This window comes from Rhineura floridana, chromosome 5 (assembly GCF_030035675.1).
Source record: "Rhineura floridana isolate rRhiFlo1 chromosome 5, rRhiFlo1.hap2, whole genome shotgun sequence".
Taxonomy (NCBI): domain Eukaryota; kingdom Metazoa; phylum Chordata; class Lepidosauria; order Squamata; family Rhineuridae; genus Rhineura; species Rhineura floridana.
The window spans coordinates 29,857,716-29,880,897 of NC_084484.1; the positions used below are offsets into that span (position 1 = coordinate 29,857,716).

Genomic DNA, 23,182 nt, shown 5'->3' on the forward strand with positions numbered 1-23,182 from the left:
TGGAGTCCTGGGTGAGAGCCAGGAGCCTGAGAAGGTGTGTATGTTAGAAGCAGAAGGGACTGATATGGGGTTTATTTAATAGTAATCTGTATTGGTGTAACACTTGTACATGCAATATTGTGTATTTTTGTAACATTTGTTGTTTAAGCTTATTTTGTATTACTTTATATTTTGTAGCATTATAGTATGACAGTATGTTTACTTCTTTATATTTTTGTCATTTCTATGGTTGTAAACTGCCTTGAGTGCAGTGATGTAGAAAGGCGGTATACAAATTAAAAAATGAGCTGAAAATGAAAATGAAATATTGATGGTTAATATTGGGCTATGCCACTCTGAGTAGTGTTTTAGAACCAAAACACAAAAAAGGTGCAATTTAGAAAAAAAATCTGTTGATTTTTTTTTTTATAAATGCAGATAATGTTTGCCACCAAACGTTGCAGAGGTTAATTTTGAGAATTTTCAGGGGGGGGGAGATGATGAAATTGACTTCAATTTTAGCTGCCTTACAACAGAAAGTATGAAAATCATCTGATGCCAAACATTTGGACCAGCATATCTGCCAGAAATGAAAATGTGTGGGTGAAGCCACCTGCCACAAATGAAGAATTGGGTTATTCCATGCCCTTGCATGAGACATCTATGCTTTTGGCAAGCACAGGATGTATAGGGGGCTTGCCATATCACATTCATAGATGCCATCCCTCCTAATGTAGAGGTAAGAAAGCCGCCCTGGGCTCCTACTGAGGCAGGGCGGGATATAAATCTAATAAGTAAATAAATAAGAAAGTTCATAAACTGCAGGCATGCGACAAATTACTGCTATCCTAAAGACAGTCAAGGGCACTTTATTTTAAAGTGGCTGCAGCTCCATCTTGCAAGCTGCATGATTTATAACTTGAAGTTGCCTTTGAACATATGATTGAGGATTATGCTTTTGCCTTACTCATGGGATTTTTACTCATGCCTTACTGACACCATTTACACTTGGAGACCAGGAGATCTCTCCATATTCATACAGATGGGTTTTATGTTTAATCCCCACAGGCAAAGATGCCAAATATGGTACTCCCAAGTACTCTTGCAATCTCTCTAGCAATGGAAAAGAAACTAGGTTCTAAAGAACTTTTATTTTTTGCCACAAGTACAGAACATAGCCAAGAATCATTAGGTACTATTTCATTCCAGGTACAATCCTTGTACAGCTTCAGAAGAACATAAGAAGAGCCTCCTGGATCAGGCCAGGCAATTTTATTAATGTTTTATAATTGTACTATATATATATATATATTTCCACACTTGCTCATATTTTAATTGTGATTTTATTTGTTGTACACCGCCCTGAGAGCTTTCTGCTATAGGGCGGTCTAGAAATGTAATAAAATAAAATAAAATAAAAAATCTAGTCCATCATCCTGCTCTCATGGTGGCCAACTAGATGCCTTTGAGATAATGTCTGTGATGTCAGGAACACATGTACAAGCACTTGTGGAAATTACTTTCTATAGTCAGAACAGGTGTTTTGGGGTCATGTGAGTGAGCAGGCAGGAAGACAGTTCAAGAGAACCCCCTTCTGTGATCAGACTAAGGAGACACAGTCCAGAGCAGCAGCAATATGAAGCTTTGCGGTCCCTTGTGTCACTTGAAGTCTGCTGAGCTACTGGATGCACTATCTCCCTCTGGCCATCTACAGTGATGCTGCAGGGCAAAGAGAGCAACCCAACCATTCCTCTAGACAATAGTAATGGTAGTGCAGAGGGTAAGCATGTGGCTCCTGTCTCACTGCTAGTGTTACTTTATTCTGTCACTTCCTTTTCTTTCTATAATTTTACATCTCACCTTTCATCCATCACAGAAGCAAGTAGCATAGGTGATTCCCAGAAAGTCTCTGATCAGACTTACTTTGCTTCAGCAAGGTGGTATTCCTATGTGTCCTCAGACCCTACCCTCGGACCTTATAACCAGCAATACGAACACATCCATGACACTGGTGGCTGGCTGCAAGTTGCTTGAACATACCTATTAGGATAACTTGCCCATTTTATTCTGATCTTAATTCAGATAATTTTTATCCTCTTCCTTCAGAATTCAGGATGTATGGTTGTGTGGGAAGGGGACAGTTATGTTTTTAAAAATGTTCTCTATGTGTGTTTTTGTTGCTTACAGATTATACACATTCCTGCATGTCCTATGTAGAGTGGAAAAAAATTTCTGGTGTAGGGCTGCAACACATCTACCATTACCTCATTAAACACAATGGGATTTCTGAGAAAAACATACACTCTAACTTTTGTAGATATTAATGATGACACATTTACAGGACAGAGAGATAAAAGAAATCTTGACCCAGCTGTAATGTCTTTATGTTTCACTCATTTGAGTAGGCAATCCTGTTTAAAGTCTGCTTTAAAACTATAAGAACCTAATTATTCTTTGTCTACTTACTGCACGTGCTACAGTTTCCAAAAGGTTTTGCCAAGGATATGGGATGCAAATCTTGTCAGAGAATGTTTTGAAACCCATCCAACAGGGACAGCAATAGATCTTCTGACCATATGTCATAACGACTCTGACAGTTTTTAAATAATATTTAATAATAATGGCTGTTAAGATCTTCACCCTCTCTTCCCTATCATCTCCAAAGAGGGCAAGGCTCTGCTTCCATTCAGTCTGCTCCTTGCATATATGTTGATAGAGCCCTGCTGTCTGGCTGTAAAGTGCTGAAAACTAGCATGGGAGCTAGAGATGGAAGGCATTTTCAGCACTGTTGCTCCTGCCCCTAATCCATTTTCCAGATGAAGCTCATCTCAAAGGCAGCGCTGTCTAGCTATCAGCCCAGATTTTTGATTCCAGTCCAAACAACTAGACTAAAGGGTGAGTGGGAATCGTATCCACTTCAAAGGCTCACGTTTTAATTCAATATTTAAACACAGATGGCTTAGGGAGCTGTGTAGAGCTATGTTAAGTATTGAACACATACATGCATATATTATCCTTTCTCCATCTTTCAGGACACTTCATATCCAATTGTCTTTCTCATTATTAATGTAGAGACATGTGTGCATACCTCAGAACAGTGACGACAGAATACATTATTAATATCATCATCATCATCATCATCATCATCATCATCATCATCATCATCGTTAAATTTATATCCCACCCTTCTGCCCAGGATGGCAAACAGGTAATAAAACATTAAAAACATCTATAAAACATCTTAAAAACAAAACATCTAAGAACATCTTTTTTTAAAAAAAAAAATCTTAAAAACATCTTTTAAAAACTCTTTAAAACAATTCCAACACAGATGCAGACTGGGATAAGGTGTCTACTTAAATGGCTTGTCGAAAGTTGGCAATGCATACTTTTCCATATGTCAACAGTGCAAAGAAAGCTCTACCAGCAAGGAAGGGTGGGGAGCCTGAGGCTCTCCTTAAGTTGTTGGGCTCATCTCCCCTCAGCTTCAGCCCACATGGCCTAAGGTCAGGGATGATAGGATGCTATAGTCCAGCAACAACATCTCTAGGGTCACAGGTTCCACATCCTTTCTCTACCAGTGGCATGATCTAGTTGTTATTTTTGTTTGGGGCATATAAGTCTTTCATTACCCTGGTTAGGAGCCACTGGTGGCATTGGCAGTTTATGCTACTTAATGCTTGTTGGTGTCTCCAAGTAATGAACATTGTTGGGTACTATTTAGCACATGACAAGTATTTTCCTAATGTGAGCATGGAGATTGAGATGCTTCAACAGTTCCTTGTCCAAACAGCTTATGAAAATGTCAAAAGACACAAGTAAAACTCTCATCATTTTCTGTGTTTCTGGTCTACCCATTGAATGCTTGCTTTGGTTGGCTTACAGTAGGACAGGGGCCCATGGAACGAAAAGGTCACTATTCTTTTATAGGCCTTTTGCAGCTTGGAATTGCTCAGATCGTTTTTGTATGACGGCTATACTATATATCCTATACAGTATGGATACAATGTGAAATTGAGGGGGCATCTGGAGATTTCCAGTTCTGTGCCACACATAGCTACTTAGTCTGTGATCAGCAAACAAAACTATAGTTCTAGCATTTGCCTCTCAAGTTCTGTTGCAAATACAAATGCACTCCTTTTATTCCTTTTCCTGAATATGGGATAAACCATTACATAATTTTCAGTGCCATCCTACTCAGTAGTAAGGCTCACTGGGTTGAATGGTGAAGTAGGTAGGAGTCAACCTTAAGTGATCAGCTATTGTGTGTAACTGTAATTTTTTTTTAGTTTGTAAAATGAAAAATATTTCAACAAAATATGTTTCCCCAAAATAAAGAACTTATTTTACGGTGTTTTTGAAATAACCAATAGCAGAGTATTTTCCTTTGCTCTCTCGACACTTAGAACAGGGCTGGGCAACCTTTTCCAGCCCAGAGGGCCACATATTCTCATGGCAAGCCTTCTGGGAGCCAAATGCCAGTGGTGGGTAGATCCAGAGGCAAAAATGGGTGGAGCAATGGATACAACTCTTTCTTTTGTATTGTAGGCTACATTCCAGGCATGCAAAATTCAGAGGTTCCTATACACACCCCTACCTCTCCACCCTCTACTCAGGTAAGCAAGAGGCATTATAGCATTTCAAGGACACATTCAAGTGAGGCAAAAGGAGGGACTAAGAATCAGTGTGAGCTGAGGAGACTGTTGAGGGCCAAACATGAGAGGCCTGGAGAGTCCCATTTAGCTCCAGGGCCTGAGGTTCTCTGTCTCAGAATCAGAGCTTGGAAAAGTTACTTTTTTAAACTGCAGCTCCCATCAGCCCCAGCCAGCATGGCCACTGGATTGGGCTGATGGGAGTTGTAGTTGAAAAAAATAACTTTTCCAAGCTCTGCTCAGAATACTGCAGGAGTGGAAATGGTTATAATGCCCCATTCACCAAGTACTTGCATACCTTATTTCAAAAGCAATTAATCTAATATCATGAAGGAAATTACACAAGATACCGGGCAGGCTTCAACAACTCCTCAGGCTCCTTGGGGGCAGATTCTCCAATTGATGCAAATGGAATTAGGCTGAACTGCACCAGCTGTCAATAAGGCATTATTTACCTACGAATCATTTCATTTATCTCTCATCAGAATTAGACAACCCCGTCCAAAGTCTAACTAATTCAAGAGCATCATGTTGCTTCAATGAAATCTGATTTTGCTAATGACCGGGGAAAATACAGATGGCGATGGTTTATTTTTATTAGTTCAAATATAAAGTAATTTAATTGAATACAAATGTTGATAAAAGCAAACAGTCTCAAAACATTGTGCTTGAGAAAACTAAGAGAAGCTGAACTAATTAATGTACTTCCGTGCCCTTCTACCCATGACAGCCTTTAAAGGGGATGGGGAACAATTTCTAATAATGCTTGTAGAAAATCTTGGAAAGAGATCCACAGCTGGAAAATTTGTTCTAAGGGACTGGAAGAACTGTGGACATGATCCTCCTGAACATGCAGCTTTCAGTGCACTCGGCCTTGGAAAGGAACAGGTTTCCCCTCTGGATATGTTTCAGAAGATAATGGATGAGATTAAGATGACGAAACAAGAACTGGGACACAGTAGACAAGAGATGGCAACTGAATTTGGTAAAGACTCAGAGCTTGGAAAAGTTACTTTTTTGAACTGCAACTCCCATCAGCCCAATCCAGTGGCCATGCTGGCTAGGGCTGATGGGAGTTGTAGTTCAAAAAAGTAACTTTTCCAAGCTCTGGGTAAAGTGAAACAGGAGTTGAAAGAAATAATAGATTATATGAGAAAAGAAGCAGATGGACAAGCAACAGAATATGAAAAAGAAATTAAAGGGAAGGAGCAAATTCTGGAGATTGGATCAGATATATCAAATGTGGAATTGGAAAAAGATTTGGACTTTATGGCAAAAATTGAAGGGAGGATGCAAGTCCTGGAGATTGGAACAGATATATCAAGTGTGGAACTGGAAAAATATTTGGAGTTTGTGGATCCTGGAGATAAAGATTACTGTTTGGAATTCGGCGTTGTCCCTGGAGAAATTGATGAAGATATCAGAGATAAAGCTATCAATGTTTCGATGGAATTTCTGGACTGGAATGATTTGATGGAACTTGAAATAGAGAAAAATTATAGAATTAATTCCAGATATGTGACAATGGAAAAACTCTCAAGAGATGTGCTAGTGCATTTCGTAAAAAAGAGGAACAGAGATATGACTTTACAACAATATTTCAGCAACACATTCAGAATTGATGGCAATGAAATATTTGTGATGAAGGAAATTCCCGTCAGACTCTTACTATATGACTATGACAGCAAGATTATTATGGGTGCAAGGATGGGAGTTGGAAGATGGAATTAACACTGATAATGGAAAAATGGCTATTGAAATTATTGGTCCTAGTAGACTTGATGAGATGGATTAATTGACATGTTTATTTGAAGAAAAATCGAGGGATATATTTCTCAAGGAGTGGAAACCTCTCTTTGACTTTTTGCGGAAAGAATAAAGTGATGTTAATGAGATTTGATGATTAATTAAGATAACTACTGGAGGAAAGTGATTTTGTAATATATTAAGAGACAGGTTTGTTATATATCATAGACCTATAACTGATCTGCGACAAATCGGAAGTCAACATTTTATTTTATTGTTTAATTTGTTTCTTTTTTGTTTTGTTTTGTTTTGTTTTGTTTGAAAATTTGAATAAAATTAATGATAAAAAAGGAAAGGAACAGGATGGCTGTATTTATTCAACCTCTCCATGTTAGTTTCATGGCTGTGCATCTTGCTCTGCATGCATCTGGTACGAGACCACAAAGAAGGATGAGGAGAGAAAAGGGATTCATTGACACTCTTTGGGGAAGCTAGAGTGGAGGATGTGTCATGCCATGAATCAGAGACACACAGGATGGTGGTCTAGAACTAAGGCCACATTCACACCAACTGTTATTCCACTTTAAACAGTTATAACTTCCCCCAAAGAATCCTGGGAAGTGTAGTTTGTGAAGGTTGCTGAGAGTTGGTAGGAGACCCCGATTCATCTCGCAGAGCTATAATTACAGAGTGGGTTTCTCTTTCCAGAGAACTTGGATCTGTAGCTCTATGAGGGGAATAGGTGTCTCCTAACAACTCTCAGCACCCTTCATAAACTACACTTTCCAGGATTATTTCCACAACTGTTTAAAGTGGAATAACAGTGGAATAAATATTTGGTGTGAATGAGGTCGAAGTGTGAAATAAAAACAAGTTTTAAGGGTCAGGTAGCACTGAGCTGAGACTTTTTAAAGAACTCAAATAGGAAATTGTTAATTAAAACTGTGTAACTTAGGCTGTGTATGACAGACATACATTTTAAAAAGAGCCCTTATTCTTTTAACATCTGGCTCCTGCTTTCCATCACAGCATATTTGACAAATGTACTTATCAAATCTCTTGCCCCAGCTTTAATCCTCAGGTAGGTTCTCTGGCTTTTTCTTCTTCAAAGCTCCACTTTTATCACTGAGTGATCAAAAGTTCATTAATGTCTCATCTTGTGGGGGGATGTATTGAGCTTGATGCTGCTGAAGTTCTCAGAGTGGGGGATTTGTGATATCAAAAGGTAGTAGCCAATCAGCACTGTGAACTGCTAGCTTCTAATGCAAACTAGCAGAGCTGCTGTTCCCAAAACCTGGTATGAAGAGAATATGGAAAACATGCTTCCAAACCCCACTGATTCCTCTTTTGATACACATCTGGATGCACCTTTGTTGCTAACATCATCCTCTTTTTAGATGCTTGAAAAGATAACTGCCATCCTTAAGTTAGTCTGGCATACCAAATTGCTTCTTAGTATGTACAAAAATATGCTTGATAGCAACTTCTTATGAATTTCTAGAGATTTGAAGCCTTTTTACTGATAAGTAAGCTCCATTGCATTAGTGGAAATTACTTCCAATTAGGTGTGCACAGGATTGCAGCCTAGGCTCCTTTCTGATTCTGAAATTATGGGCACCCAATCTGATATATTTTTGATAAATCCCAAGAAAGGCAGTCATGGATGGAGCCCTATTAACTCCCTTGGATAGTTTCGAGCAACAACACATATGCAAACATAAATATACCAATCCTGCCCATGTCACCTAGTAGACTTACTCCGGCTACTTCATGCCAGATTTAATTTCTGTATTTTTCCATTTCGTTTTGCAGCAGAAGGGGTGTTTCATTTTTTTAAAAATGTCCCCATCCATTACACTCAGAATTCAAAACTTGTATTCAGTTGTATGTGAAAATTACAGCAAGGAGCTTTTGTTAAAAATGTTATTTTTCAGGATGTAACATGCCATGCTATTCATACCTTCTACACTTCAATAAAAACAGACTTACACATTCATTAAAGCCTTGGTTCTGTTCATTTCCAGATTTAGGTAGTTCCATGCTACCTCTATCACTTAATTATGGATGGTGGAGCTTTTAGCTACAGAGAATCAGATAAGTTTGGTTATGAATGATTAAGTTTTTCCTGGCACATTAACCATCTAGTATAAAAAAGAGACACTTACTAAGGAAGCAGCTTTCTCTATGTGTAAGCCACAAGTGTGTGGGGTGTGTGTGTGTAGGTCTTCAGATGTTGTTGGACTCCAATTCCCATCAGCCCTAGCTAGCATGGTCAATGCCAGGGATGATGGAAGCTGCAGTCCAGCAAGAGCTGGACAGCCACAGGTTCCCTGCAGCTGATATAAATCTTTGGCAAGAGCTTCACATATAGGACATGAACTTTAAATGGAAGTGTGTTCATTGCTTTTGCTCTTTCATGAATCAAAGGGTACATCTTTGGCAATGAGTGGGCCAACATCAAATAAGGACCAACAGATTGGTAAAGATTGTGGGGCTGAAGAGAGCTATCCATTGGTCAACAACAGAAGAGCCTTGCAAAAGTGGGCCAGGATGTATGTTAGCGGCTTCTCAAATGAGTGTGCAAGCAATTGCACTGTGGCAGCTTATTTCATGTTCTTAACTTCTTGTGAACCAAGGGATGGGGAACTTGTGGCCTTCCAGATGTTGTTGGACTCCAATGCCCATCAGCCCCATCTACCGTGGCCAATGGTCAGAGGATGATGGAAGTTGCAATCCAACAACATCAGGAGGGGGCACAGGTTTGCCACCAATGCCATAAGGACATATTTCTAAGCCCTCTCCATGGATCTACTGGAGGCAAGACAACCTACAATGCTTAGCTTCTGTCTTTTCTATCTTCCATGCCAAGGCCAGGCTGCCACAAGACATTGTCTTCTGTGTTTCCTAAGTCGATCATTCTTCAACCAGTAAAGAATGTGAACCGTATATAACTACAGCCTTTGTTCTGACACAGCCTGTTTGGTTGGCTTCTTGTCTCTGATACTTGATAATTCTGAACATATATCAAGATCCCAAGCCTCTCTTTGTTAACCTTATACTCATTTATAAGAAGGCCACCGCATGTACTTTGGGCTAATGCAACCAATTACCAAAGGAGCATAATGACATAAGTGCGCTAAATTTGAGAAGAAACAATAATCTGTTCTGTACCTTTCTCTTCATGTTTCAACATACAACTATGGTCTCACTCACCTGATGAAACTCAGAGAAGAGGCAGAGAGTGTGGAAACAAGTCAGCTGAGCAAAGAAACATCAGCAGAAGGCCAAACAGCATGTGGTCCTGGCTGGGAAATTAAGATCTTTCATCCTACTGCATAAACTGTCCTTGTATGCTGTATCCAAAAGAAATGTTCCACACCCCTACGTAGGGCAAATCTGTCAAATTTGATTTCTCTTGATTTCTCATTGTTGTACTGTGAAGATCAGTTCCCCACATTTCCACATCACTTTATGAATTTTTAAAAATCAAGTACTTGTGCAGCATTTTAGTGCTATTTTCTCCTTATATACACATCTCTGTATGCAATTGTGCCTTATATATATATATATATATGCAAAGCCATTTTCCCTTATATAATGTGGGTGGCATTCAACCTCATTCTTGTGCTAGTGGAATGACTTCAACTAGTGCAAGGGGATTCCCCCCTTCTCCCCCTTGCATGCCCCGCACCATTCCCAAATCTGCTCCAGAGGGTTGTGGGAAAAGCCAGAACAAAGTTAGGGGGTGCTGATGGAACATTTGACTTAGCACTACACACTACACATTTTTAATGCTATTTTCACAAATACTTTTATGCACATTTTACCCTAGTACATGCATTTTTGTACTCATCACATGGCTGGATGTGCAAAATTTGCATTGCAAAATTTGGAGAAGTATACATTTTGAAGGATGGCTGTGTTTTGGTTCTCATATTGCTTCAGAAAGTACAAACTAGGTAAGTTCATCTTTAAATGTGGATTGAATCGAATTTGTTTCTCCCTAGTCTTATGCTATTATTATTTGAAGAAACATCCTTCTTTGTTCAAGGAGAGGGAACCCGTGGCCCTCCAGATGTTGCTGGACTCCAACCCCATCATTCCTGATCATTGGCCAAGCTGGCTGGGGCTGATGTGAGCTTGAGTCCAGCAACATCTGGAAGGCCACAAGTTTCCCATCCCTGCTTTAATTAATAAAAGTATTATTTTCCTGCTAGAGAGTACACTGAAGCATAATCGCTAAGCAATCAGAACAAAACATCTTTCTCCTGAACTACTCATCACCTCACTATAAAGATGAGAACAACAGAAAAATAATCACAATATCTCTACTTGGGGAAGATTTGTGAAGCTACTGTAACCAGAAGAAAAGAAAGGACATTTAAAATGTAAAGCTAGCCACGGTCCCTTCACCCAAAGATTCCCTGCAAGTTCTTGAAAGCAAAGTTGCAGCACTATAAAGCAGTGATGTGATGAATATTGGAAAAGGTCAGTACTAATTAGCAGTGTACTCTTAACGCATTTTATAGAGAAACAGCTGGCAGATGACACACTGCCTTCTTTCTAAAGGACATCACTGAACGATCCTCTGGTTGGGATTCCACAAGAGCCCATCTTAAGCAAGATAAAATACACTTTAGTCTGCTACACTAAAAAACTTTGCAGATTTCCCCACCACCACTGCCATTGCAGTCAGTGAGCACCTAATATGCTAAAACCCAGTTTATCCTAGTAAAATTGTCTAATGACCAGTTTAGAGAAAGGTAACCTTCTTGACTATATTTTAAACACCACTGGACATAAAATTAAATGGATTTTACCACCAATGCCTTGTCTACGTTTTAAAAGGATAATTGCATTTTGCCCACGCATCTGCTTTTTATTATATCTATAGAATGCTCAGGTTTCAATCCAATACATTATGGTCCATTGGTTTCAGTGGGCTCACCAATGCATACTAGGGTGCAAGCTTTAAGCCTTGGTTCACCAAGAGATTTACATTCCCTCCCTCCCCTTCAAATCAGCCCTGTGAAGGAGATAATTATTAAGCCAGACTGACAGATGAGGAACAGAAGCTAAGAAATAGTAAATTGCCGATATCACACACAGTGGATCTACCATTTAATCCAGGACCTTTAAATATTTTGCCTGAGGTTTCTAATATAACCATATGAATTTTTTTGTTAAATGACAGGCGTCCACTATTTGTGATTTCCAGAAACAATAGAATATATGTTTGTTTCAACAAGCTTTTTCAGGTCGAATCCATCCATCCATCCATCCATCCATCCACCCATCCACCCACCCACCCACCCACCTATCTATCTATCTATCTATCTATCTATCTATCTATCTATCTATCTATCTATCTATCTATCTATCTATCTATCTATCTATCTATCTATCTATCTATCTATCTATCTATCTATCTATCTATCTATCTATCTATCCATCCATCCATCCATCCATCTATCTATCCATCTATCTATCCATCTGTCTGTCTGTCATCTATCCGTCTATCCGTCCATCCATCTATCCATCTGTCTATCATCTATCCATCTATCCATCTATCCATCTATCTATCTATCTATCTATCTATCTATCTATCTATCTATCTATCTATCTATCTATCTATCTATCTATCTATCTATCTATCTATCTATCTATCTATCTATCTACCTATCTATCGTAGTCCCTGCATTTGGTGTTTATTTGTATTGTTCTTAAACCTGTATTTAGTTGTTTGGGGTATTCCATGATTGTAAATCACATTGAGACTTTTAATTCAATAATAATAATAAGAGTAAGTAATAAAAACAGTTATATGTACTGAGAAACTTATATATATATATATATATATATATATATATATATATATATTATTTCAAAAGGAGTTCTAAGTTTTATGGGTTATACCTAAGACACACATGGCCCTTGAAGGATTTGCATTACTGATTCATCACTACTTTCAAGGAAACCATTTGTTATCTTGTAACATATCCTTTATTACAGTATTACTTTTGAGATCTACTATCTACTTTACCTTTGCAAAACTCCTAACCAGGCTATGATTCTTTGCCTTTTAAAAAAACCAGACAGTTGATATTGTGAGCCTGTTACCATATGGAGACTGAAAAGCACCTTGGACCGCTCTTTGAAAGTTTAGACTAAAACCTGGAGCAGATTCACTGCCTTATTCCCCTGACACAGCTCCAGTGGCCAGACTGGGTTAACAGTCAGCCCCTCTGACTGAACGTCAGTGAGGGGGATAGGGTGTCTCCTAGCAACTCACAGCACCCTTCACATGCTACACTGAGGCAAACCATGACTGTTTAAAGTGGAATAAATGTCTGGTGTGGATGTGGCCAGTGTCAGCTTTGGTCTAAATTTGGGTCGGAGGCTATATGTGCCTGCTGTAAAATAAAAAGGTGGGGAAAACCTTGGGGAAAAAAGATAATGTTCACAATGTTTTCCTTTTGGAAAGGAAAGGGGCTTTCCCTCTGCCCACTGCCCACCTCTCAATCTCCTCCCTTCCCTACCCCTAGTCCTCCCCTTCCCTCCCCTTCCCCAGGTCAGTTTTACCTATCATAAGAATGATTACACAGGAATAAATCCCATTGAACTCAATAAGCATACAAATGATCAAATCTGCCTTTTACTTCCTCCCCTCCTTCACACCCCCTCTGCTTTCCCCCTTCCTCCCCCTCCCCTCTCTCCTCCTTCTCCCTTCCTCCTCTCTCTCCTCCTCCTGAACCCCTCCCCACTCCAGCCCTCCCTCCTCTTCCCCTATGGTCAGTTTCACCTATCCTAAGCATGATTGATGGGAGTTAATCCCATTGAACTCAATAAGCTTGCAAATGATCAAACCTGTCCTCTTCCTCCTTCTCTCCCCTTCTCTCCTGCTCCCATCCTCCCCTTCCCCCTGCCCTTCCCCTCCCTCCCTCATTTTCTCCTTCCCCTCCCTCATTATCCTAAACAAGATTGCAGGGGAATAAAACCCATTGAATTCAGTAAGCATGGAGATTATCAATCCATTCTCAGCAAACTTGCACAGGATCCTATTTCTTACCTCCTGGTTTAAAAAGCAGAGAAATTCACTAAATTATGGTTTAAGAATGTACCTATAGCCAATAGATATTTCTATAAAACTTTAAAAAGCAGGGAAATTGGGCAGCTATAGTGAATGCACCAGGGGAGCAGGAGACCTGACCTCCTCTCTGAGATATTGTATTGCCCTAGAAATTTGTCAAAATGCAAAGACAATTTAGGTTGATTTTTCACAGTCCAATCCACGTCCTCTGTATCTTGGAAGAATATGGTAACATGTGCCTCTGAGCATATGGGGAGTGATGACAACACCTGCAATCAGGACTGCATCTCCAAAGATGGAGAATTACATCTTTGTATGTTTATTGTTCTTACTTTGCTTCTTTTCTGTGTTACTACTGTTTCTGCAGAGAATCTAACCTTGAAAATTATATTTAACTCATTATCCATCCTAGAAATCTGTGTCAAATTTATTTTTATTAATTTCAAAGCCTTTTTATTGGTCAGTGCCATATGATGGTGAAGACAGCCTTTTGTGTTTCAAACTGGAGGCTATATTCTATTTCTGATTTGGGTGCATGAACAGTTAAATCTGCAACTGCAGTTTGATGTAAAACCAGACTGATTACAATATGTTGCTACTTCAGCAATGACTCTAGCTGTTGGAAAAAAGAGGATGCATGTTTTCAGCCTGCTATGTTTAAACCACTTCATTTAAGGCAAGGTAGGCACAGTCAATTAAAAACATAGAGCACACCTAGAATTTTGCTAGAATATATTTCACTTCCCACTGTTTTATCTTGTGCAAACTGAGACACTCCTCATGTCCACTGGAAATTATTCTGCAGAATAATCAGTGCCATCATTCCACAATTGTTTTTTTAGGTTTTTTAGTGTAACTTATGCAAAGTGTTGCTGTACTTCACATATCCACAGAAACAGAAGCTAAAGAAAATAATTTACAGTAATAAACTTCACTAAAATTGCAAAATAAAACATATTTAGCAGGAATATCTGAATGATAACAACTGTCTTAATATTGTTGCTTCCTACCTGCTAAAACAAGATCAGCACAGCACATGTCTTCTTTCTGTTATTTGGGCTGATTGCAGGTGTTGCCACCACTCACCATATGCTCAGAGGCACATGTTTCCAAATTCTTCCAAGCTACACAGGAAGTGAATTGTACTGTGAAAGACCAACCCAAGTTGTGTTTGCATTTTGATAAATGTGTAGGGCAGTAGAATATCTCAGAGAGGAGATCAGGTCTCCTGCTCCCCTAGTACATTCACTATAGCTGCCAAATTTTCCTGCTTTTTAAAGTTTGATAGAAATATATGTTGGCTATAGGTACGTTCTTAAAGTGCAAGGGTTTGTGTGTGTTTTTGGCCTATTACTGATGTCTGATCAATGATGTCTGAAATGCCACTCCAAGTTCCCCAAAATATCCCTCCCTTGTAAGTCATCTACAAACACAATAGCAAAAATGTGAAAACTTCATGTTTTAATTGTAATGCATTTAGTAGGATTTACAGCTTGAAGAATCACTAGAGATTATCTTGCCAGAGCGTTTGGTATTCTCCCAGACTGAAAAATGGCGGCCAACTAATCCTCTGAGGACAGATCTGCCCTGGCAAATATTGTACCACCTCCAATCATCTCTGGTTAGACAATTAAGGGAAGATGGAAGAAAGCAAACATGAATGAGTTCTCTACTTAAGGCATTGCTGCTTACAGTGAATTATGGTGCTTTGTGCAATGAGCTGCAAATAATGCCTGCTATTTAGAGCAGCCAGAGATCAATGAAAAAGCCACATTATGCAAGGGTATGTGTGGCAAGAATAGATGTTGAGAAGAGAATGACAAGGAGTAGGAGCTAAGTGCTAGAACAGAGATACAATGTATATTCTTACTACATTGTATTAAGTGTCACACTCCCTGTGAATGCTTCAGCGCAGAAAGCAGGAGGGCAAGAAGAAGCAAACCTTGGCTGTGATGGCAGCAAAGAAGTGGCAGTGTGGCGGCAGCTATGACAAGAGGGGTGGCAGAGGGAGCCTAGCAGGCAGGTCTTAGGAGGCCTGAGCCTGGGCCTAGTCGGGGCCTAGTGGGCGGGCAAGCAAACAAGCAAATGAACACCAGCAGCAGCAAGGCCGTAAGTTAAGTGGTGAGGAGAGGAAGTTTGGAGACCTGTGGAGGGTGGGAGAGGTTTGGAGACCCCTGGGGAGGCAGGTTGGGAGACCCTTGGAGAAGGAGGAGAGGGAGGTTTGTAGATCTGAAGAGGGGGAGGTTAGGAGACCCTTGGAGGGGCAGGAAAAGAGCTTCGGTGACCAGTGTGTGCACAGAAGGGCTCTGGCAACCCATGTGGTGTGGGGTTGGTGAAGGGATGGGGGATGGCTAGGGACACCTAGCAGAGGCAGTGGGGGGAGTGGTAGGGGGCAGCATGGCAGAGGGGATGGAGAGTTGGCTACGGGGCACATGGCAGAAGAGGTGGGGGAGGCTTTGGGGTGCTGTAGGTGGGGTTGATGAGCGAAGCGAGCAGGGGCAGCAGCTCCTAGTCAGGAGTATTTTTCTTCTTTTTGTCTGCTTCTCTTTGAAATAAAATACACTGGCCTGGAGAATAAAGGTCATGATTAAGATGTAGGTAGACTTAAAACCTCAGCATTTTCTTCACTGAGGAAGCAATTAACACCTCCCATTTCAGCTACCTAAAGGGAGGTAGAAGATGTTTGCATAGGAGGGAAAAAGGTCACCACTAAAACAAGTTTAGCCACATGATATTAATCTCATCTCTTTTCTACTATGAGGGAGAGAGAAAAATCACACATGTAGAAATCCATGGCTTAGCAATTTAATTTAGGCATGGTTAAACTTTCCAAGGAGCTAAATGGCTCTGTTCTGTCTAAGATAATGCAATCACCAGTTGCAAGGAATAAAGTAATGACTACATAGTGGTTAATACTGTTTGCAAACAATTTCTGGACATTTAGTTGCATGCAACAAATCTGCAGAATATGACTGTTAAGTTGCAAAACAAAAATAGGAATTTGCTTACGAAAAAATACGGTTGCTACCAGAAATTAGTCAACTTGCTGTGTTTCTTTAAAATTTATATCATAGTAAAACCAGTTTTATTCATGATTGCTATATTTTATGAAGAAGTTTCAGGTTTTTAGCTTTGATTGCAACTTGTGCCACCTGAACAACTTCCCCTCAGTTCTCTTGCAGAATGTGTTAGTTTCATAAGAACAAGAAAAGTCCTGCTTGATCAGACCACAGGTGTACTATAGAGTCCAGCATCCTGTTACCAATAGTGGCCAACTAGGTGTCCATGTGACACTCTCAAGCAAGGCACCAGGGCAATCGTCCCCTCTTGCTGTCCCCCAGAAACTGATCCTGGAGTTAGTATATAGCCAACATGCTCTCACGATCAGTCATTTCAGCAACAACATAGATGTAAGGACAGAGCCACTCAATGCTGTGAGGGTACAAGCTCTGCTCATGCTTACAATCTGAGTGTACGTCTGGACAACATTTCACATTTTTAAATTCTCACTGACAGTGTGAAATGGGAAGACCTTGCAACAAGACATACATCATGTGAGGCTTCTGCTTGTCTTTTTCATCCTGAAGACGGAAGATTTCATCAGGAATCTCTCCAGGTCCTGCTCAAGACATTTTGCTGCCTGAGGCAGATGAGATGGGCCCCTTCCCACATACAGAGGCTAACTGTGAAGTTTCTGCTGGCCAATATCAGCTCTGAATCACCTGGCTGTGAAGTCCTGTTACAAGCCTACCTATTTCACTGTGGAGGAATGTTGTTAAATGTCCATTAATAACAACAATAATTTTGTGTACACATCAATTAATGACGATGGCTAATAGGTCCTTTCCTATTATTTGTTTATTTATTATTGAATAGCTCAACCAGATGAGCTCAAGCTCCATGTGGAAAATCTCATTTTCTTTTCTTGCTGGGATGCTCTATGAATGGGAAAACAAGTGCTCTCTTGTGAATACCTACAAAAGGGGTAACCAACGTGGTGCCCTCCAGATGTGGTTGAGCTACAGCTCCCACCATTCCTGATCTTTGCCCATGATGGCTGGTGGGGCTGATGGAAATTGTAGTCCAACAACATCTAGAGCGCACCACATTGGCTACCCTTGCCTAACAATATGACGAGTTCAACAGTTAGAATTTCTTAAGGGTTGACAGCAAAAACAAAAATACCACCTTTCAAATGGATATGAAACACTAATTGAAAGAGATTATGCCCTATTGTCTGCTTAAGAAGATTTCCATTAAAACATTTTTAAGGGATTTTTTTATTTTTAGGATGGCAACTGTCCTGTAGCAACATTCATCCAACAGTAGAAGCTTTTTAAATAAATGCTCTTACTACAGAAACAACATTACAAAACTAAATGCTCACTGTGAGAGCAAATTAGATTATTGACCATCACATAACTTTCAGGACATTGTGTTGTATCTAAGTTGGTTGAGCTTGGGTCCCATTAAAACCAATAGAACAAGTTAGTCATAACTCATGCTCCATTGAATTAAATGGAAACAGTGCAGTCCTGTGCAGGTCTACTCAGAAAATATCCCACTGAGCTCAATGAGACTTTCAAGGTAAACGTCTACAGGATTGCAGCCTGCGTGCAATGCCCAATTTACACTGCAGTTCTAACCACGTCTATTGAAAAGTAAGTCCCACTGAGTCCAATGGGGTTTACTCCCAGGTAAGTAGGGTTAAGGCTACAGCCTTAGTCTGAAACCAAACCAATGTGATTACATTTAGTGTGCTAAAAAAAAAAAAACCTGCAGTAGAAAAACTTTAAAAACATTGGTTTCATTGCCGAGACCAAGACATATCTAAATAGATGTGTTATCCATGCTATCCTCTCTAATATTCTTGAAGCCCTTGAAGATTCGAGACAAGTAAAAGTGCAGGAGTTGTTTCCTGCTTAAATCTGTCTTGAACACGACATGAACAAAACAGTCAATTTGAGTATCATTTTAGCCACCATGCTCTAGGAAGAAAATAGAATGTGACACAGTCCAAGTCAGAGCTCAATCACACAAGGGTTTAAACAGAGCAACTTCCTATTGCTTTGAGTATAAGATGCTATTGTTATTATGGGACCTTTGAAATCAAACCTTCGAAGGCTTATAAAATGTTAGTTAGCAATACAGGCATGAAAAAACAGACGACATCAGTTACTCTAGTTTTTCTTTAGTCTTCAGTAAGCAGTGGCACTTTGGGACATATGCCCAAGGATCCAATACAGTACTTTTTGTCTCATTGGGTATCTATGATGCAACCATCTCAGCTCTTGCTGCATTCATGAGAAATGAGACACAAAGCCTTTTGCATGAATCAAATTAATGTGCATGTTTCTGCAGAGGCAAGCAGGCTGGGCTACCAAGGGGGAATAGTTTAGCAACAACAAAAACCTTGAGCTGCTTTTTCCATTAAAACAAAACACTGTGCTTGTTAACTGCATTCACACAATTAATGCCACATCTAGTTTGGATCCAACTTGCTTTCCTGACAGTGTGTTTATGACTGATAGGAGAGGAGAAGCAGGGAGAAAGATGTGGCCTGGAGCAATGTTGTGGTGTAGAGACAGATCACACCAATGGCAAATATTTTGGGAAAGCTTATATCTACTAGTGTGACACATCAGCACAGGTAAAGTGGTATACATGATTCTCCCACCCCCATTTTACTCTCACAACAACCTGTGCAGTAAGTTAGGCAATAACTGGCCCAAGGTCACACAGTGAGCTTCGGGACTGAGTGAGGATTTGAATCCTGGTCCCCTAGATCTTAGTCTGATGCTCAAACCACATACACAACCACCACTATCACCAGGGCTGGCTCCAGACATGCGGGAGCCCTTGGGCATCAGCTTGCCCTGACCCCCTGGTGAGTGGGTGGGTGTGCGCACATGCGCAGCCCCCCAGCATGCCCCCCACGCCCCCACCTGTCTAGTCTTTACCATTGCCCTTAATGAAGATGGTGGCCACAGTTTCCCTTAGGGGAATAAAGCCTCTGCTGCCATCTTTGTTAATAGCACACGTGTGTGCCATGCGCGCACATCTCTGCCATCAACTAAGATGGTGGCAGCGGCTTCAGTACCTTAGGGAAGCTGCAGCCGCCATCTTCATTAAGGGCAATGCTAAAAAGCTGGCTGACAGGTAAGTGGGGGGCATGGGGGTGGCGCGGATAGCGGAAGGGGAGCGGAGGGCCCCTCAGGGACTCCTGTAGCTCCAGGGCCCTCGGGCCAGTGCCCAACCTAGCCGCTCTTTAGAACCGGCCCTGACTATCACCACCACCACCAAAATTCAGTAATGGACCAATGCAAAGTGCTTGTCTGCTGAACCCAAACATAACTGTGGAGGATTGTCCAGCTACCATGAGACTATGGCCTGCCTTTGTTGTGGAAAAATCACTCTGAGTTTAGACGTTAAAAAGTCTTTATTAGCCAATGCTTTGGGGAGATTCCATCAGGCCATCATAGCACTGAGGAATTCCTCAAGGAAAAGTTAGCACCCATATTTATATACATTTTAAAAGCAACTTGTTCTCATGGAGAGTTACAGAGAGTGACAAAACATCATTTCGTATCTCCTTTCGCCACTCCTGAAGCTCCAGCAGTTTCCCTCCTTCCTCCTCCCTTGAGACCGACTGTATTTTCAGATAACAGTTTCTGAGAAGGGAGCCTTGGGAGGGGGAGGGGGAGGGGAGGGAGCTGGGGCCTAGTTTTTCCTTTCTTTTCCATAAGTTGGTTAACACAAGTTTTTATGCTGAACTTTTAATTCTAAATCCACATCACCTTGCAAAGTCCAACTTTTGTCTGCTGTCACCTCTCGATCCACCCTAACTCCTGAAGGAGAGGAACTCAAACAGGTGCAAGCTAATTTTTAACTTAGTAGGGGGCAATTTGCCAGCTGAGCAAATTCTGTCTCTTTTCTCTTTATATGTCATAGGTCAAAGTGTGTTGCATGTAAAGGCAGTAGCTCTCTTCTGGTGTTGGTCCCCAACAACTGACTTTAAACCCTGCTTATGGGTTTTCTGGAGATAACTGACTAATCACTGCCTTTGGCCTAAACTGCCAGCGTTCTTCCTATGTTTTACATGTGGATGAATGGCTGTAATTACTCAGGACTAGAGATGGGAGGGCCTGGGAAAAAACCCAGAAAAAATTGAACCCCCTTTCTTCCTCCACCCCATCTCTCATTTTTCCAGAAAAAAAGTCACAAAATTTCAGGGGAAAAACCTGGAAGAAACCCGGGTGATTTCTCCCCCCTATTTTTCTGTTTTTTCCCCCTGGGCCTTCACATCTTTACCCAGAACAAAACTAGGTATTGGGACAGATCAGAGGGTGTTATCGAAACTTCTGTTCCACATCACTGGCTGTGAATTGCAGAGCCTGAAAAATGTGAAGTGTGACAGTGCTCCCAAAATTATTTGCATGATTAGACATTACCAAGGAGATTGGGAGATTAAGACAATGGCATTAATATTTTCAGTTGCTCCCATAATGTCTGCTTGGCCCTCAGTGCTTGGGCAAAGACACCCTTTATATTTAAAAAAAAGCAAAAGAAAAAAAAAGTATGTAATATGTAAGTTCAGTCTTGCACCCAGGGGAAAGATGCTTGAGTTGTTCAATGGCCTTTCTCCACAATGACTTATGTAAAATGTTATTATTACTTATTATAATCATTTATATCCCATCTTTCAGTATATAAATCCTTCCAAGGCAGCTCACAACAAAGTATAAAGCAAGAGAACAGGGGTGTGTAACCTATCAAGAACGGTTTGCATACCTCAATCCAGATCAACAGAACTTTCAAAAAAGAGCACCTCTGTCTTGTCTGGATTAAGTTTCAGATTTGCTTGCATCCTTGCCAAATAGTGGAACGGTTGGGGATATTTATGGCCTCCCTAGGATTAGCTGATGAAAATGAGAGCTGGGCTGCATATCATCTCCATGATGATGATGGTGATACTGCAACCCAAAACTACTGGATGACCTCTTTCAGATATTTCATATAGGTTTCAAAAAGCATGAGGGACAAGATCGAACCCTGGGGCACCACACAGACTGATGGCAATGTGGAACGTGCTTATCCTTGTGATGTTTCATCTCACATGTGTTGTTATATGCAGTCAAACAGGTACTGTTTTGAATTGAGTTTTATTAGAATAAATATGGTATAGAGAGAGATGGAGGGGGAATGAAGAGGAATGATGAAGAATGCTGTGTGCTAAGTGGCTGAGTGAATTGGGGATGATATATGTATGTGGGAGTTGTCAAATAGGGTAGAGATTTTGAGGGAGAGAGGATTGGATTTTGAGGGAGGTGGTTAGGATAAGTAGGATTGCATTCTTATTCTCTGAGGAGATTTTGACAAGTGTGACATAAATAAAACCAGTGAATATCATCTTGTAATCACACACTTTCAGATCCTAAATATTGAGTAAACATGTTTATGTTTATTACATCTCTTAACTAAATAAAATCCATTTGTTTAACACATGCCTGATTCTCGGCCTAGTTACCAGTCTTACTGTGGCTGATGGCAAAGCTACCACAGTTTGGCATAAAATAAATAAAAAGAGATACAGTTATTTTTGGTGGCCATGCAATACCCAATAGAAACGGTTACTAGTATCAGAAGAACAACCCATAATTGGGATCTTTAGAGGCTATAAAGTATCCAGAGGGATTGAGACTTACTGTTGCCAGGACAGTTTGTGAGCAAAGGCTGCAGGAACAAAACAAGATCCTTAGAAACAGCTTTGCTTTACTCTTAGTGTATGATAAAAGTATCTTTACTTGTTCAAGGCAGAGTGTGGGCAAGAGAGATACAACAGTCCTCAAGCACCACCTTTTCCAGAAAAGGCTAGAGCCAATGTACCAATGTGCCTCCAAGCCCAACTCTAGAAAGATGACATATAAGCAATGGTATTGAAAGCCTCAAAAAGGTCCCTGCTTCAGATGTTTGCCCTAAAAGACATTGAGGATGACAGGAATAGGAGAGGCAGAGCTTAGCATGCTCACCCCAGCTCTCATGTTGTTCTCATGTTGCTTTTCCAGATGAGCAGAACACCTGAAGATGGCTATTGTCAGTTACCTATCCCCTACTGTAAGCAGTTCTCAAGATAGGGTCAGGAGAGAGATTCAGTTCCATTTGCATTTTAATGGAAATCTACCTAATTCACGATTCCTGAAACAGTATGTAAACTGAAATGCACTTTGGAAATTCATATTAGGGAACAGTGTCCATAAAATGCATACATTAGTGAAAATAAAATAAAAATTAGTGCATTATATCAGGGGAAATTGCATATAAAATGTGTATATTCAGAGACATACACATTAACATGCTAACAGATTTTCATGAGGACTTTTTATTTTAAAAATTGCACACTCATGGGATGAACTGAACTGAAGTATGTAAAAATTAGAAACTGAGAGAAACTGAAATTGACAGATTCATCCATCCCTGCTCAAAGAGAAGGCAGAGGAGAGAGCGAAGTAATTGGGTAAATTGATTTAGAGGAGATGGAGGGAAGGTAAGCTGTAAAGAGGGAGAAGCCTTCATGTTCAGCAGCCATGGATGTTAGCAAAGCCTTAAATGCTAAAAAAAAAAAAAGGCAGAAGAAAGTGAAGCAGAATCCCAGTTTAGCCAAGGTCGCTAAACTGGTGATGTCTTTCCCACAAGAGAAGCCAAGGCAAAACATAGA

General features: G+C 40.4%; 1 protein-coding gene and 1 long non-coding RNA gene across 3 annotated transcripts in view; one reads left to right on the plus strand and one right to left on the minus strand.

The window, feature by feature from the left end:
* The window catches only part of GPC6 (glypican 6), a 1,220,950-nt gene that overhangs the window by 964,886 nt on the left and 232,882 nt on the right, over nucleotides 1-23,182 (minus strand). The window lies entirely within an intron of this gene.
* Nucleotides 20,261-23,182, plus strand: part of LOC133385788 (uncharacterized) — a 39,621-nt gene continuing 36,699 nt past the window's right edge. For both annotated transcript variants that reach the window (XR_009762956.1, XR_009762955.1), the window contains exons 1-2: nucleotides 20,261-20,338; nucleotides 21,475-21,609. This is a non-coding gene — a long non-coding RNA (uncharacterized LOC133385788). The remainder of the gene's footprint in view (nucleotides 20,339-21,474; nucleotides 21,610-23,182) is intronic.